Source organism: Atheta coriaria, unplaced genomic scaffold, assembly GCF_025399875.1.
Source record: "Atheta coriaria isolate IRGN ID8LTWV9N9 unplaced genomic scaffold, Caltech_Dcor_3.1 hic_scaffold_2_pilon, whole genome shotgun sequence".
Taxonomy (NCBI): domain Eukaryota; kingdom Metazoa; phylum Arthropoda; class Insecta; order Coleoptera; family Staphylinidae; genus Dalotia; species Dalotia coriaria.
The window spans coordinates 624730-640836 of record NW_027045444.1 but is presented as its reverse complement, the minus strand read 5'-3'; positions in this window follow the sequence as shown (position 1 = coordinate 640836).

The following is a 16107-nucleotide window of genomic DNA, read 5'->3' as shown; positions in this document are numbered from 1 at the left end:
AGTTTTAACAATGTTTCGGGAGCTGGGGGCTCAAGTGTGGTGACAGGAATAAGCCCATTCTTGTTTCTTTTCCATCCCCATTGTTCTGCATTTAGTTCATTCCCATACTAGTTAACTTGGTGATGAGTTCTGAACGAATGTTGTCGGGCTGCTGCTTCAGTTGGTGGTAGCGATGCAATATTAAATTTATTTTTGTATGCTGATTTGAGAAGCTGGCATATCTATAGATGTTTGAAGACATATTTTGCATAGTTTTCACATCACTGTAACTGTATAATTTAAGAAGGAAGAATTTGCCAGCTGTAGCAATGATATCTGTACCAGCCTTTGGGTTTTTAAATACCTGGATAACTTCGTTTAAATCTGGATTTTTGCGGAGTACATTAATACACTTTAATTTTCCTTGATGAAAGAGTGCAGATGTTGTATCACAGCCACTAAAAGCGTGTGTTTTTGTTAAATGAATAAAAATTATATTAATTATGATAATTTCGAATTTTTTAACAAAACTTGTCTTGAACAGGCTTAAAATAAATTCTAAAAAAATATTTGCATTGAAATTCTGTTTTATTCCATTTTTCTTTCGAAATAAACTAAAGTTGATACATGCTTTACTCCCAAAACCAAAAAAAAAAGGATAAAATTGATTAAATAAATAAATATAAAAAAAAGTGATTATACCAGCCGAATACTAATTAAATCAAAATTAATTAGAAATATTAATTTTTATGTAATGAAGATTTGCTTTCTTTTAAGAAAAAAGTTGCTGGATTGCTTTAAATTAACATAAACATAAAAAATATACTTTTAGGAGTATTTTTTATATACTCTCAGAAAATATATCATAATACAACATTATTTGTTTATCAACGATATCTCGACGCTTATTCATATGCCACCATACGCGGGTCATTATCCATGCATCCTAAAACACAAATATAAAACGTTATTTCACTTAATTAAGTTCTACTTAATAAAATAGTTACCCATTGTAGCAGGTTCCGGTGCAGGAACAACAACAGGAGCCGTGCATACGCATTGATCGCCATTTGAGTTGGTGTAATCATAGGTGGAGCTGGCGTCGTTTTTGCGATAAGGATAAAGAGGATAACCATAACCTGGATAACCAATAGCAATACTTCCTCCGAAGTACCCTTCGGAAAGGGCAACCATGGCAATGACTAAAGCAAGAATAGCGAACTTCATTGTTGGTATTGTTGTTGGTGTTGTTGGGTGCAGACAAAACTGTGAACCTTCAGAACAATTTGTGTTGTATTTATACTCCTGAGATTAATCTTTTTTGTTTAAATGTTGAAAATTTATATGGTGCGTTTCCGTGACACCGAATGCATCAACAAGTTATCTGTATAAGTAATAAAATAATTCATAAATACTTATGCAATTTAATAATTAAAATCCGGGGTGTAGTATTTCGTGTTTAAATTTATTATCGGATGTAATAAATATTTTTAGTTGTATTTTTTTTAATTGGTGTTTTATATTAAATAAAAATGGTTGTTTGTAAAGTAGGTTTACGATCGAGATGTTTACGTGATAACGTCTTATTGGTGATATAAGTTTTGTTTGTTGCAATTGTTGTAACACTTCACTTGCACTTCACATTTTGTTTTACTGTTAGGCTCCCCGCACACTACAAACTTTTTATCGGCCGATAAAACATTCAACGAAAACTTAACCGCACGAGAAAATCTCCATTCGTTTGTATGCCGCTAGAGTGAGAGAGACGGAAGATCGGTCAACTCACTCGAACGCTATGACTGGCACGGAATGACTGGCAGCGCTCGAGATGAGACGGGAGATCGGTCCGTCTCTCTCTGGTTATAACGAGAGGGGGGTCGGAATGACTGGCAGCGCTCGAGATGAGACGGGAGATCGGTCCGTCTCTCTCTCGTTATAACGAGAGGGGGGTATACCTGCGATCGACCTCGCTCGTGACACAGTTTCTGAACAGGTCACCCGTAAAACGATTTTAAAGACGTTATCACGTCAAAAGCTAAAAATTACTAAAATTTATTAATAATTTATATATTTAGCTCACAATAAAGAAAATATTATATTTACCCACCATAATATAAATAATAATCATTAAAAAGCAATAAAAAAAGATGTTATTTTAGAATTTTTAGATTTTCCGAGATTCTTCTTATAAATACGGGAATACTGATAAAGATATTAAAATGATTTACATTGTGATAAATATTATATTAAATTACCTATAAAACCACGTATACCATTTAAATTTTCTTTTAAACAATTGGTTGAACTAGGGGTTAAACTTACAACCCTCGTACATAATCATGCCAAAGTATACCTACTCAAGATGTTGAGTAAAGATACTTTAATAAATGCTTTACTTGATAGTATAAATAATTTTGTTAAATTTAGTCTCTTTTTTTATATTTGAATTTTGCCTGCACCCGGAAAATTTCTTTATATTAATGTTAACTTTAATGGGCTGTAACTCATAAACCTATTATCCATTTATATCAATTTAAAAAACAAAAAATAACGTGCTTAATTAGGAGTCTACAAATGTTTAACAAATAATTGTAACGTTTGTTTAAATTAGTTAAAAATCACCTTGAAGTCAAAGTTTTTTTTCATTAACTTTGAGGTTTAAATTTTATTCCAAAAATCATCAGTACGTTCACAAAGAATCCCTAATTCATATTAAAAACTATTTTTAGCTAAAAACTACTTAGTTATTTTTTTTATGAATTTTTAAAAACTAATTTGTACAATTTCAGTATTAAAAATTACATCAAATATAAAATTTTGAATAAAATAGATGTATTCTTTAATTTTACATTGATACTAGCCTTTAAACATTTAAAAAATATTCAAAAACGCTGTATATATCAATATTTCCATTTAGCGTATAAACCCAGACATTTCCGCATTCCATAGTAAAAACATAGTAAGAGTTCTTGGAATTTTGTCTGCCTAGGGGAATTTATGAATGGCTGCCGCAAAACTAGGTCAGCGTGGCTGCCAACCTAAATAGTTTTATTTCATTGAACAAATTGGCAATATTCTGGTTACATTGTTGGTAATGCACAAAGTGTCAAGTCCCTAATAATATAAGTCACCAGATCGAAATTTGACAGTTTAGCGCGGAAGAACGACAGATGTAAACAAACAACGATTTTCTTCAATCAAACATACTTGTTTTGCTCTATTGTGTTTGCACTCATAAAAACTAATTACAGATATTTCATAATAGTGAGTAGTGTTAATTTGGTAGATCATTTTAAAGCATCAACTTTATATTTGGAAATTTTTGAATTTGCTTCAGTGTTTACATAGATTTAAACATTAAACACTTAAACATACAATTTGAAGGTATGTAGCAACAAGGATAATAATAAATTCAAAACTTTGCGGAATTTTTAATTTGTTTATTTCATTATATTAGACGTGGAATTCTGCTAATTATCTGTGTTTATAATTAAAATACCAAATAAATCTAAGGTGCGCTTTGGGTTGCCGCAATTTAGGGGCACATTTCAAACTCATTGGCGCGGTTCTACACTTCTATCTACACTTATTGTTTATAGCACTTATTATTGGTTAATGAAATATGCAGCTCTTTTACACATTGAAACCATGGTCCATATCATTAATAATAATAATCAGCTAATTTCAAATTTACGTTTCCAAAATAAAGTTTCTGCTATACACATTCAATATTCTGTTGCTTCAAGTTGTGGGCAGGGATTATGTAGCACTAAACCAGCTACAGCAAAGCCAGTTATAAATAAATAATGAAGAACAACTTCAAATTGCATTTTCAGCAACCGAAAATGTGCTGTTACTTTTTAATCTCTTAGCAAATTTTGTGTTTCTATTACAAAACTCAATTTTTCCATTTATTTTTACCGAAATTTAAAAAAATATGCTGCTTATTAGAGAATTCGGTCAAAGAGAAACTCAATTATAACCAGCATTTTTAATTTACTGCCACAAGATGCCACATTAAGACTGAAACTTTCAATGCCTATTCAAAATTCTACGATTTTAGTGCAAAATTCAATTTTAAATAGAAAAATTGTTCAACAAAATGAACAAATAAAAACTAATAAAATTAAAAAAATTGATTTGATGAAGTTTGATGAATGTCGGTCCCAAAAAAAAATCAAAATTTTAATACTTCCAATTAGGTGTGATTTTTTTTATCAATTCTGGCCAATTACCAACAATAACTGCTTTATAAATTATTAAAATTATATTAACATTAACATATTTATAGTTTAAATTTAAATATATAGAAAAAAGCAGTTTTAGGAGCACTTTTCATATATTTTCAGAAAATTAAAAACTAACACCATTAGCTTCACTTCCTAACATATATGAAAACACAACATTATTTTGCTCATTTACAGATGACGCTTGCGAGTTGCATCATACACTACGCGTGCACCATCATCGTCATCGCATTCTAAAACACAAACATAAAATTAATTAATTTCAACTTAATTCATTTCAATTTAATAAAATAATTAAAATTATTACCCAGTGGAGCAGGTTCAGGTGCAGGAACGGTGCATACGCATTGGTCGCCTTTGGAATTGGTGTACTCGTAGGTGTTGCCAACGGCAGTCTTGCGATAAGGATAATAACCTGGATAACCATAAGCTGGATAACCAATGGCAAAACTTCCTCCGATGTACCCTTCGGAAACGGCAACCATGGCAACGACCAAAGCAAGAATAGCGAACTTCATTGTTGTTGTTGGTGGCGTTGGGTGCAGACAAAACTGTAAATCCTATAAGCAATTCACACCGTATTTATACCTTAAAAAAAAGAAATTAAAAATCTTTTTGCGTTTTACTGTTGTCACTTTATATGTGCATATGCATATCAATTAAATCAAACGCAGCGTATAGTATACTGTATAAGCCATAAAATAAGACATAAATTATATATTTCAATCCGTTTTAATTTTAATTTTATTTCTTTGATAAAATAATATATAAAGAAACTAGCTTTAACCCGCGGCTTCGCTCGCGAATATCAAAAATAATGAAGTTGCTTCCGTACGCGTCTGTAGTCACACAAAAAGTAACACTGAAGTTGAATGGCGGGAAGTTTAAAATGGCTGAAAGTATAGTCTATGGAAGTATAGTATACAGTCTCCATAGTGTAGTCAATTGGATTTGATGTTGACGTAGCTGTCGGTAATACAGTGTGATAATACAGTGTGATGGTACTGTAGTACTTAGGTTTGAGCTTCATTGCTGGAATGCTAGATGGTGTTAAAGTAGTCAAATAGCCAGATGCAGAAGTATTATTTGCTAAACAATTTATTTATTTTATTTAAAAAATATTTCTTTTTATTAAATAAAAAGTAGCCAATAACCATTGGGGGACCACTAAGAATATGTGTACAAATTTTCATGATGATCGGTTAAGTAGTTTTTGCGTGAAAGTGTAACAAACATCAGGACTCGCATTTATAATATTAGTAGGGATTGTCTTCAACTATTTTTTTTATCTTTTATTTCTTTGCTTTTTTTCTTATTTTCTGTGTAAAAATGATATTTTTTCCTATTTTTGGAATTTGTATTTGCAAATTAAATTATACTGATTTGTTAACAACGTAATAAACGTCTTGTATGAAATCAGTTCGTGTTGTAGGAGTTTGCGCTGGCGTTCGTTATTTTTTACGCGTGATAAATAAAAACAAACGATTTTGACAGGTCAAAATAAATAAAAATGTACTTTATATGTTTCACTTAATTGTATTTCAAGTACGAATAGCTGTCAGCAAATTATCACTGGAATAAATTGCTTCTTCACGGTTTTATAATTTTTATTTTGAGAAATATAGAAATTTGTTATCAATGGCCACGGAGCATCAGCACGATATAAAGTAGCAATTCCAGAAAATATATTTTATGTTCAATTTAGTTTTTGATTAATAACTAACTTTAATTATATTTTTCTCGGCTTAAAATCTTTCTTCTTTTGCATCAATTAAGACTTTAAAACTAATTCATCCTCTATTAGCGTATGATTTAACTAGAAACCAAGAAAAAACAGAACTCTTCATAAAATAAAAATATATTTCAGTCCAGCGCCACGAGATGTCAGCGTAAAAATAAATAGAAAACTTTATTCAAATTGATAGAATAGCTTTGAATAACCGACACTAGATGGCACAAGAAAATGAAAATTTACGAATTTTGAAAATTATCTAAAATTTTCTTTATTAATTTATTTAATAAATACGAATATATTTCAACAATTTTATATAATTTTTATTATATGTTCTTCTACCCAAGTTTTCAAATACAAGAAAATATATCAATAAAATTTAACAAAATCTTATAAAAATCTACTTCCATCAAAACAATCATGTTATTTTGTTATCTATCAGAAATAAAATGCATATAATAATAACAATAAACCACATTTTCTGTATCCACAATGAAGACAATCAAATTCGAATTAATTTCCGCACGTTTAATTGCAATAATAGCGGTTTTCCGGCCATGCGTAATGCGATTCCTACGTGTCACTCATCCGCAACGCTGCACATGATAAAACGCATAACTCATCGCATTTTATATTGAATCTCACGAACAACACATTAAACGACGTCAACAATCAGAAAGCGCGCACACGCGTACGCGATTAGCATTTCAAAGCACTTTCCGTGCATTTGCAATCAAGCATCGTGCATTATTTGCTTAAAATGTTGTAAATAATTACTTTGAAATATATGTAAAGCGTGTTTGCAACGAGCTGCGAGACGTTAAAGTCCAAAACTTCAAGGTGGAATGCTTTTTTTCAGTCTACACGTTTGACTGGGTAATTTTTTAATTTCTCTGGTTAAAATAACGCAGATTTATTTACCGCAAACCATAAGAGAATAAATAATTACTATCGTTTATGTGTATGATTTTTGGTTTTATTTATTTATTTATTAATATTTAGAGGAATTTTGCAAATATAATTACTGGCGTGATTTGCAAATTGTTAGGTAATTAATATTGATTCGACTTGTCGAGGAGGTAGTTCTCCTGGTTTCAGCAATTGAACGTTGTCATTGGAATATTTTTGAGTGGTATTTACTCCGCACGTGTAAGTACATGTAAGGAGAACATGTAATTGACATTGACATGGCAAGATTTGGACTTGAAGTGTATCAAAACTGGTTTATTACTAAAATGAAACATAAAACTTTTATTTTTCTTTAATTTTATAACAAAAATATTTTTTTTCGAGTTTTCCCGCGGTTTTGAGACACAGTAAACGTAGTATTTTAATCACGAATGGTCAAGGCCGTGACTAAAGTACTTTAGTAATGGGTTTTAGTCACGGGGTGGATCTTTTGAAAGATATATTTTAATAAAATCTAAAAAATATAGATTATTATTCATTTTATTTAAAAATCAAACATTTCTTGATATAATTTTTGTTCAAAACATTATAAACGCAGTATTTTAATTAAATTTATTGTATTATTATATTAGTTACTAGCTTTTGTCCGCGACTTCGTCTTGGTAGTGTTTAATAAAAATGTAATTTGTTTTTACTCTTTTGTTCTAGACATAGTATTAGGGTGTCCGTTATTTCCCAAAATGGATTTTATTTTTCAGACGCCCCCAAAACTTTTAGATTTTGACCTAAAAAAAATATGAGACCCATTTCAGCCCTTAAAAATGATATTAAACCGTGCCTAAATTATAATCCTTTTCCCATTTAAATAACATGGGATTTCCTGACGTTTTGCCTTTAATTTTTTATCTCCAAAGTAAATAAACCTACAGCTTCGACAAAGACATATTCTAATGCAAAATTTTACCCTCTACAAAAAAGATCTCTTTAGTTTTTTGCTTAAACACATTCCTGTAAAAGTTATTTGCGATTAAAGTTATACACATAGTTTATAATCTCATTTACAGCAAATTCTAACTGCGCCACCTATAATCAATTGATCGAAACTAGAGTTTAAGTTACAATAATCGCGTATCGACAACGCGACTTAATCTTTGAATAACTTTTACAGGGTTGATTTTATCGAAAAAAGTATTCGGACCTTTTTTGTAGAGCGTAAAATTTCCAACAAAATATGTTCCAGCGGTATTTTTAGCTATATTTGTTCCGATAAAAAAAAATAACTGTAAAAAGTGCAAAAATCCCATGTTATTTAAATGGGAAAAGGATTATGATTTAGGCACGGTTTAATATCAATTTTAAGGGCTGAAATGGGTCTCATATTTTTTTTTAGGTCAAAATCTAAAAGTTTGGGGGGCGTCTGAAAAATAAAATCCATTTTGGGAAATAACGGACACCCTACATAGTATGTGTCAATTCTATCAATAAGATTCGCAATTTTATTTTAAAGAAATTAATTATATAAAGAATTGCTAATAATGCACTTCAGCGCGCCATCTCGGATTCAACTATTTAACTATAACTATGATTGAATCTCAATGCCAACTTTAATCCTATAGAAAAATGCTGTTTTTAGGGTTTTCCCGGCAATTATTCGAATTTTTCTCGCCGTAAAAACCATCTTTGGACTTTAACACACATTTTGTCAAAAGAATTAGCTAAATTAGTCTAGGCGTTGTTGAGTTATGCGCTTACCAACAAATTTTGCGATTCATTTTTATATTATAGATGTACAAATACCAAAATTTGAATGTATATTGATGTTTTTAATGTTGTCCATGGCAATTATCATATCATTAAGCTGGTGGACAAAAAGTGGAATGAACTTGAGACATCAATGGCCAACGAATTAACAAACAACAAAATTGTAGAACTAATAATACTAATTTAGGAAATATAATCGAAAATAAAGTGCAAGGATGAAAGGAAGTCGCTATTAATTAGTTTAAGTTATTTTTCAAAGTTTTTTCCATGTTACAATAAAAAATAACTTGATGACATTGAATAAAATAATGTAACTTTGATTATTAATTACAAGAAAACTGATTATTGAAGGTAAATCGATTAATTAACTTATAAAAATGAACAAAATATCAAAAAATGAAAAATTTTTACTGCTTTTTAAAATTCTTTTAGTAAAAATAATTTTTAAAATAAAATTTGGCTATGAATATATTTTTAGCCGATGTTTTCTATAAAATTAAGTTGTTTTCTTAAACTTACATTATTTAAATCTCCTTAAGTTATGCGATTGATACGTGTTTTGACAAAATTTCCCGCCGATGAAAAATAAAGCAATTAGGCGATGACTAGTCGAAAATATTGACACATCATGTGCAATAGTTGACATTGCGACTTGCAACCAGTCAATTAACAAGTTATTAATTGCCACTCGCCATCAACATGCAATCGAAAACATTTTCATTCGATGACAATTTCATTTTTATTGCTTTTCACCGTTTTTTTTCATTCAAACGTTTATTTAAATTGCATTCGCATTGCAGCAATTACAATAAAGATTTGACGTCAACCTTTGCATGCTTATATTAAGTATTATTTTAAGAATTGAATAACAGGAAAATGTTACGAAATGCACTTTTATCGAATTATCTTGGAAATAATAAAATAAAATAAAATAAAATAAAAATGTTACGCAAGTCGTAAATATTAGAATAGTTTGGAGTTTCGACATTGTTAAACGTTTAGCTATTACTTAACAATTAGTTAAATTACGTGCGTTATGATGTGATGGTCGTCTCATTACCTTCGATTCCGAAAACTGATTGCGCGCTGCGACGCGACGCGCCGATCGATTTACATTCGTGTTTGGAAAAGTATTGAATTTCTCGACGCACAATTCGATTAACTAATATAATCTAATGCAATCCGATCAAGTTATATCGTTACGTACAATTAGTTTCATATAGTTTATTTGCTTAGAGTAATTATATAGCCACGGTCAGTTAACTAAGTGATGATTATAATTAGTTTAGTTAAAAACAATTATAATATCATGAAATATTCTTTAGAAATTTTTTGAAAAAATGTTTTTTGGTGAATTTTTTGCAACATGATGCAAACTATCGCCATTCACATCTAAATTATGTAACTATGTATGTTTGAATGTGCATAAAAACTTTCATCCCTTATTTAACACCCTTAAAGTTACATTTTTGCAACCAAACTTTACAAGATTACTCACTGAACAAATCGGAAGATTACCTGTAAATTTCACCAATTTCTGTCCAGCCGTTTTGGTGTACTTGAGGAACATACATACACACATTCATTATACATCATGTAGATTAAATTAGATACATTTTTATGTTCAAATTTTATGTTTAATTGTGTTAAATCAACGTTTTAAGTAAAATTTCAATTATTTACACTTGTGCAAACTTTAATTGTTTATAACTTTTTGCACACTAACCGAATCTATAAAAATTTTATGCAATCCATGTAGAATTTAATACTGATTAATGCTACCAAAAATCACAATTCTATTCTTTGTAGTTTTCTTATAATTTACAAAAAACTAACTTCATGTTTCATTCTTGTGGTATCTAAAAGTGCTTTGACTATATTAATGTACTTATTCCATTTGTATGTGCGTTAGTCGTATATTACGTACTAGTAGATACATGAGAATATGACTACATGAATAGTGTACTCGTAGTGAGTATATGCCAATCGCAATAGATAGATGGAATTATAGTAATCGTGTCGATCGAACGATAAAAATTACAATTCAATCAGCGCCGGCAGCCGCACGGTGTACGATTGACCCCGTAAACCGTAAGTCCGTAAGCGATTATATAACAAGCCACTCGGTATTGTAATACATAATTGTTTCAACAATTTGTACGAATCAAATACTTACGAGTACATGTATCAGAACGTGTATTATTCATTTGCAGAGTGCTGAGTCAAATTAAAAGGATGGATGACTTTAAAATGAAATATTAGAAAAAATATTGAAGATGGAATAATTGTTGATGTTGGAGTAATTGAATTGTGTTATTTTGTATATAATAAATTATTTTTTGGTGATTTTTGTTATTTAGTGGCCAAATTACAGCAAAAATAGCAAAAAAAAGCAAAATTTATATTTTTTTATTAAATTAACTTTAAATTCGAATTAAATAAAAATTTATAAAGGAACCATTATTTGAATTAAGGTAATTGATTGAGTAATTAATTGTTTGTTAATAGCAAAAATAAGATTAATATTAATTAAATAAATTAACGGTTAAATCACAAATATAAGAACTAAAGACTTTGAATTCCCCAAAAATTTTCTTCAAACTTTGAATCCGAATTATTCAAAAATCGTTAGAGATAAATTAATTTTTTTGACGGTAATTAATAATATATTTAATTGGTAACGTTTCATAAAATTTTTATTAAATTATACAGAGTGTTGTAGAAAATACATCAAAAATATCAAAATGAAACCCACAAATAAAATTTCAAGAACTATTCATCATTGTGTTCAATTTTAAAGCTTAATAATAAATAAACCAGACTAGATAACTCATATTTGTTAATACCAACATTCAAAATGATTAATTGTTAACATGTCATACAATTTTCATGATAATATACCAAGTGTTACAGAAATTCTAACAAATTTAACAAAAAAATCAATAAATCATTCAATTTCCCAATAAAAACCAAATAAACCAGATTGAATATAAGAAATCTAATATTGTTATTGCTTAATTTTGTATGTTTTATATAACTATGTCTGCCTAATCCCTGAATATCTAATAACCGAATGTTATTTACGTGTCGTATGATATTTGCATGTTACCTCACAACTTCCGCTGCTACATAATGCTCGAGCGATTCAAACAAGTTGTGACTGTCTCTGATATTTTTGGCTGTGAATATTTCTAGTTGTGGATTTTATTCGTATAAGCCATTGATTACGTTTTTGGTATGGTCCGAGTCATTCGACTTCATTACAGTTTCCGCCCGGTCTGCGATTACGTGCGCTTTTTCGCTTCATTAGACGCAACATCCGCATAGATGACCATTTCCTATAATCATGGATCATAACTCTCTGATAAGCAAAACACATAAATTGAAATTTTTGTTAATTATAATAATAAATCATCAATGAGTACGAGTGGAGAGTACGAGTAAATCAAGGAAATGTTAAATGATTATCGAAATTAATCAAAAAAGTTTATTTTTGGTTTTTTTATTATAACTTTTAAAACACTCGGTATATTTTTATTATTTTTTCATACAATGATTAACAATTAACCAATTTATACATTTTTCATCGAAAAAATTATTTAGCTCCTTTGATTCATGGTTTATTTATCCACAAAGTTGATACAAATTATTATTTGGAATTGAAAATTCAGAATTATCAATATTTTAGTTTTTTTACTATAACTTTTACAACATTCAACATATTTCAATAAAAATTATACAGATTATTAAGAAGTTATTATTCTATAAATAGTAGTTTACAAAATTTGTTTTTGTTAATTAGTTTGTTTGTTATTGCAAATTAAAGTTGTATTTAATTTTATGTCACCACAAAAGTGAGAAATTTATGTTTTATTTTGTTAAAAATGATATAAATACTAAAAACTGAATATTTGTTAACAATATTTTCACACTTTGATAATAATTAACTACTCTACAATCGACAATTATCAAAAATTCATTTTTATAATTACTTCGTCTATAATTCACCTTTAAAGTTGTTTTTATCTCTTTCATTAAAAAAATAACTATTTTTAGATTTTCTCTATAATTTTTTCTAACTTTCTATTCTTCTCCATACTCTACGTATGCAACAATGCAAATCCATTTCCGACTTAAGTCACCCGCGCGTCTTTGTCAGCGGTCTACGTGTCCTCGGTCGCATCGCCCACCAATTAGTTCCTGCTTATGATTGCCGTGCGATTATCCGGCGTGGTGAACTCATTAATGCACAATCTGGTCGAAAATTTCCACTCCAAGACCCAATGACGTTGATAATCACGAATTGAGTCGAATTAACAGCGATTTGTAGTGGCGACGCCGGCGTTTGCGGGCGCGAGTGCGACGATTCGTATCTGCGGCGATTACTGATTGGCTCATTATATGCACACGAGGAGTCTTTGTGACGTTCGACATATTAATATAGTATTAACGACTTTCGCATTAATTCGCAATCATTTATAATGTCAGCTATTTAATGTCTTGCTCAAGCATTGAATGAAATTCTTCGAAAAAGAAAGTGTTGTGGAATAATGCGTGTAATTCTTGTATCACTCAGTATATTATAACAAAAACATCAACAGATATAAACGAAGTATTTATCTATACATTAATATTTAAATTTTAAAGATTCTCTAAAAACTTTTTGAGTTATTCATGTTTAAAGTTGTCTTGTGGAAGTATTGAATGAAATTCTTTGAAAAATAAGTGTTGTGGAAATATGCTTGTAATTTTTGTATCACCTAGTATATTATAATAAAAACTTTCGCAAACATAAACAAAATATTCAACTATGGAATACCGTCAAAATTATTAAATTTTGCAAACAACTTTTTGAGTTATTCGTGTTTAAAATAGCCTTGCTCCAGCATTGAATGAAATTCTTCGAAAAAGAAAGTGCTGCAGAATAATGCATGTAATTCTTGTATCACTTTGTATATTTTAATAAAAACATCCTTAAATATAAACGAAATATTCATCTATAGAATACAGTTTAGAGTTTAAAATTTTATCAAAAACTTTTAGAGTTATTTACGTTTAAAGTTCCGATTTTAATATTTTTCCCCAAAAATGTTAAGAAATAGTAATTTCTTTGAAAAGGAAACGTGAAACGGCACTTGTTATGTATTATGCACGTAGTAGCATAAGTCGTAAGCCAAATGCCGTAAATCTTCCTGCATAAACTAATGAAACTGTCGTTGGAGATGGAAAAGCAGCAAAAACAGCAAAAAAGCGACAGTCGAGATGAAAGTAAGACGAACACGTAATCGAATGATCCGTCTACTTAACTCACATTCGATACAGTCAAAATACTGTACAAAATAGAAATACATACGTAATCATTATAATCCTCATATAATTCTTATCTATTTTAGACCATTTTTAAACTTTTAAAAATAAAACATAACCAACATCCTGTTTAAACCGCCATATCAGTAAGGTTAAGTAAGTTACTCCAACGCCATCAATACCATTAAAAAGTATCAGTTCTCTTCTATAAAATCCCGCTTGGTTTGTTTTAATACCTTCATTATTTTAGGAAATACAGCGTTTTGAAAATTATGGAATATTCACGTTGTTGTATTGTAAATATCTCATTACTTAAGCCTTAGTGAGTGTCTTTCATGACTTAAGTCATGTTATGTTGACTTTTCTCTTTGAACTCCTTAAGCTAATCTGCAGACTGCAGACTCTACTCTATCCTATGATGTGATGCAAAACGTAACATGTTACACACGTTACATATCGCAGATTATTCATATTCGTATAAAGATACGTTCATATAGTTATACTCGTACCTGCCGCGCGCCCTGTTAAGTAATATGAGAGTAATGCATTTTCGTCGGCAAACAACGAGCAACAAGTAACAAACCGCAATTATCTCAAACCTGTGCGCACGTAATCACACTCGCGTAATTTTATTATGTGTTACATGCGTGTCAATGTGTTTTTCCATGAACAATAATAAAAACAGCACGAATTGTGTTTTATAGGAATTAAAAGTGTTTTGAGATGAGTTTATTATAAATATTTAGAGGTGTTTGTAATGTTTTGTAGCACGCAGTATATATGTGTCAAATTTGTCATTGGATAATATTATAAATGCAAATGGGAGTGTGTTTGTTTATTTGTTATGCTTTCACGTGATAACTATTTCACAGATTTTGATGAATTTTGGTATGAAAATACGTTTAGTTTAGGAATGGATTATAGACTAGTTTTTGATGCAAAAATTTAATTCGAATGGTGTAAAAAAGCAATGAATATTGTTACGAAGGTTTAATCATGGTTATAGTTAGATAATTTGTTGTAAGATGGCGTTAAAGTACATATTTAGCATCTCTTATTTCTTTAAAATATAGTTAATAATTTTTATTGACCAATTCCGTAAATATAAAGTCAATGCAGCAAGAAAATATTCAGTAAAACTACTTTTTAATAATATTTACCCACACAAAATCATAGACAAGAGCTAATAATCTAAAAATTTAAGTACATAGACAATTTTAATTTATTGCTATTTAGAGAATAATAACTTTTTAATAATTTTAACAATTTTTGTTTAAATATATTGATTATTGTAAAAGTTACAGGCAAAAACAAAAATAATGAGAATTTTGGTTACAAATATTAAATTCTGTCAACTTTGATGATAAATTAAAGACAGACTAATAAAGATACATCAATTTTAAGACAAAAAATGAATTTATTGTTTAATTCTTAATCGTTTGATAAAAATATAATTAAAATATTCCAAGTATTTACAAAGTTACAATAAAACATCGAAGCAAAATTCAAAATGGTGTTTTTTTTGTTTTCTACTATTAAAAAAGTTTAATTACACATAAAATAGTGCACAAAAATGGTTATTATTGTTTGGTCCACATACTTTAATTTTTTTTATTGGCGGCTTTTAAAGTGCGTGTTGGATAAATCTCAAGTGGGTCGTAATTATTTAATTGCTTAATTACTCTCGCCGGTCTCAGCAGAGGTGACGCTTGGTTATTGTACTTTTACTCTAATTTGGCGCAGAAATTTTTATTCCTAGATTTCGTATTTGGTGTCACATGCATTTCAGAGAATGTAAAATATATTTTATATAATTGCGAAGCAGAATACATTTCACAAATTTAAAATTTGGAAACTTTTTAAAATAAATATTAAAACAATATTTTCTGATTAATAAATTGTGGATCACCCTGTATAGAAATATTTTTTAATCTTTTTTAACCAATTTTATGTTGATATTTCAATTAATTCTATTCAAAATCACATTTCTTAAATTCCGTCCAAAAATAATTTTGCAAAAACTTTAATAATTCCTCTATAATTGTTGTATCACTCGGTATATATTTATAATATTTACAAATATCATACACTACAAATTTCTACATCAGGAACAATTTAAATTTTTGAATTTCATCAAGAACTTTTCGAGTTACAACGTTTTAAACCTATAAT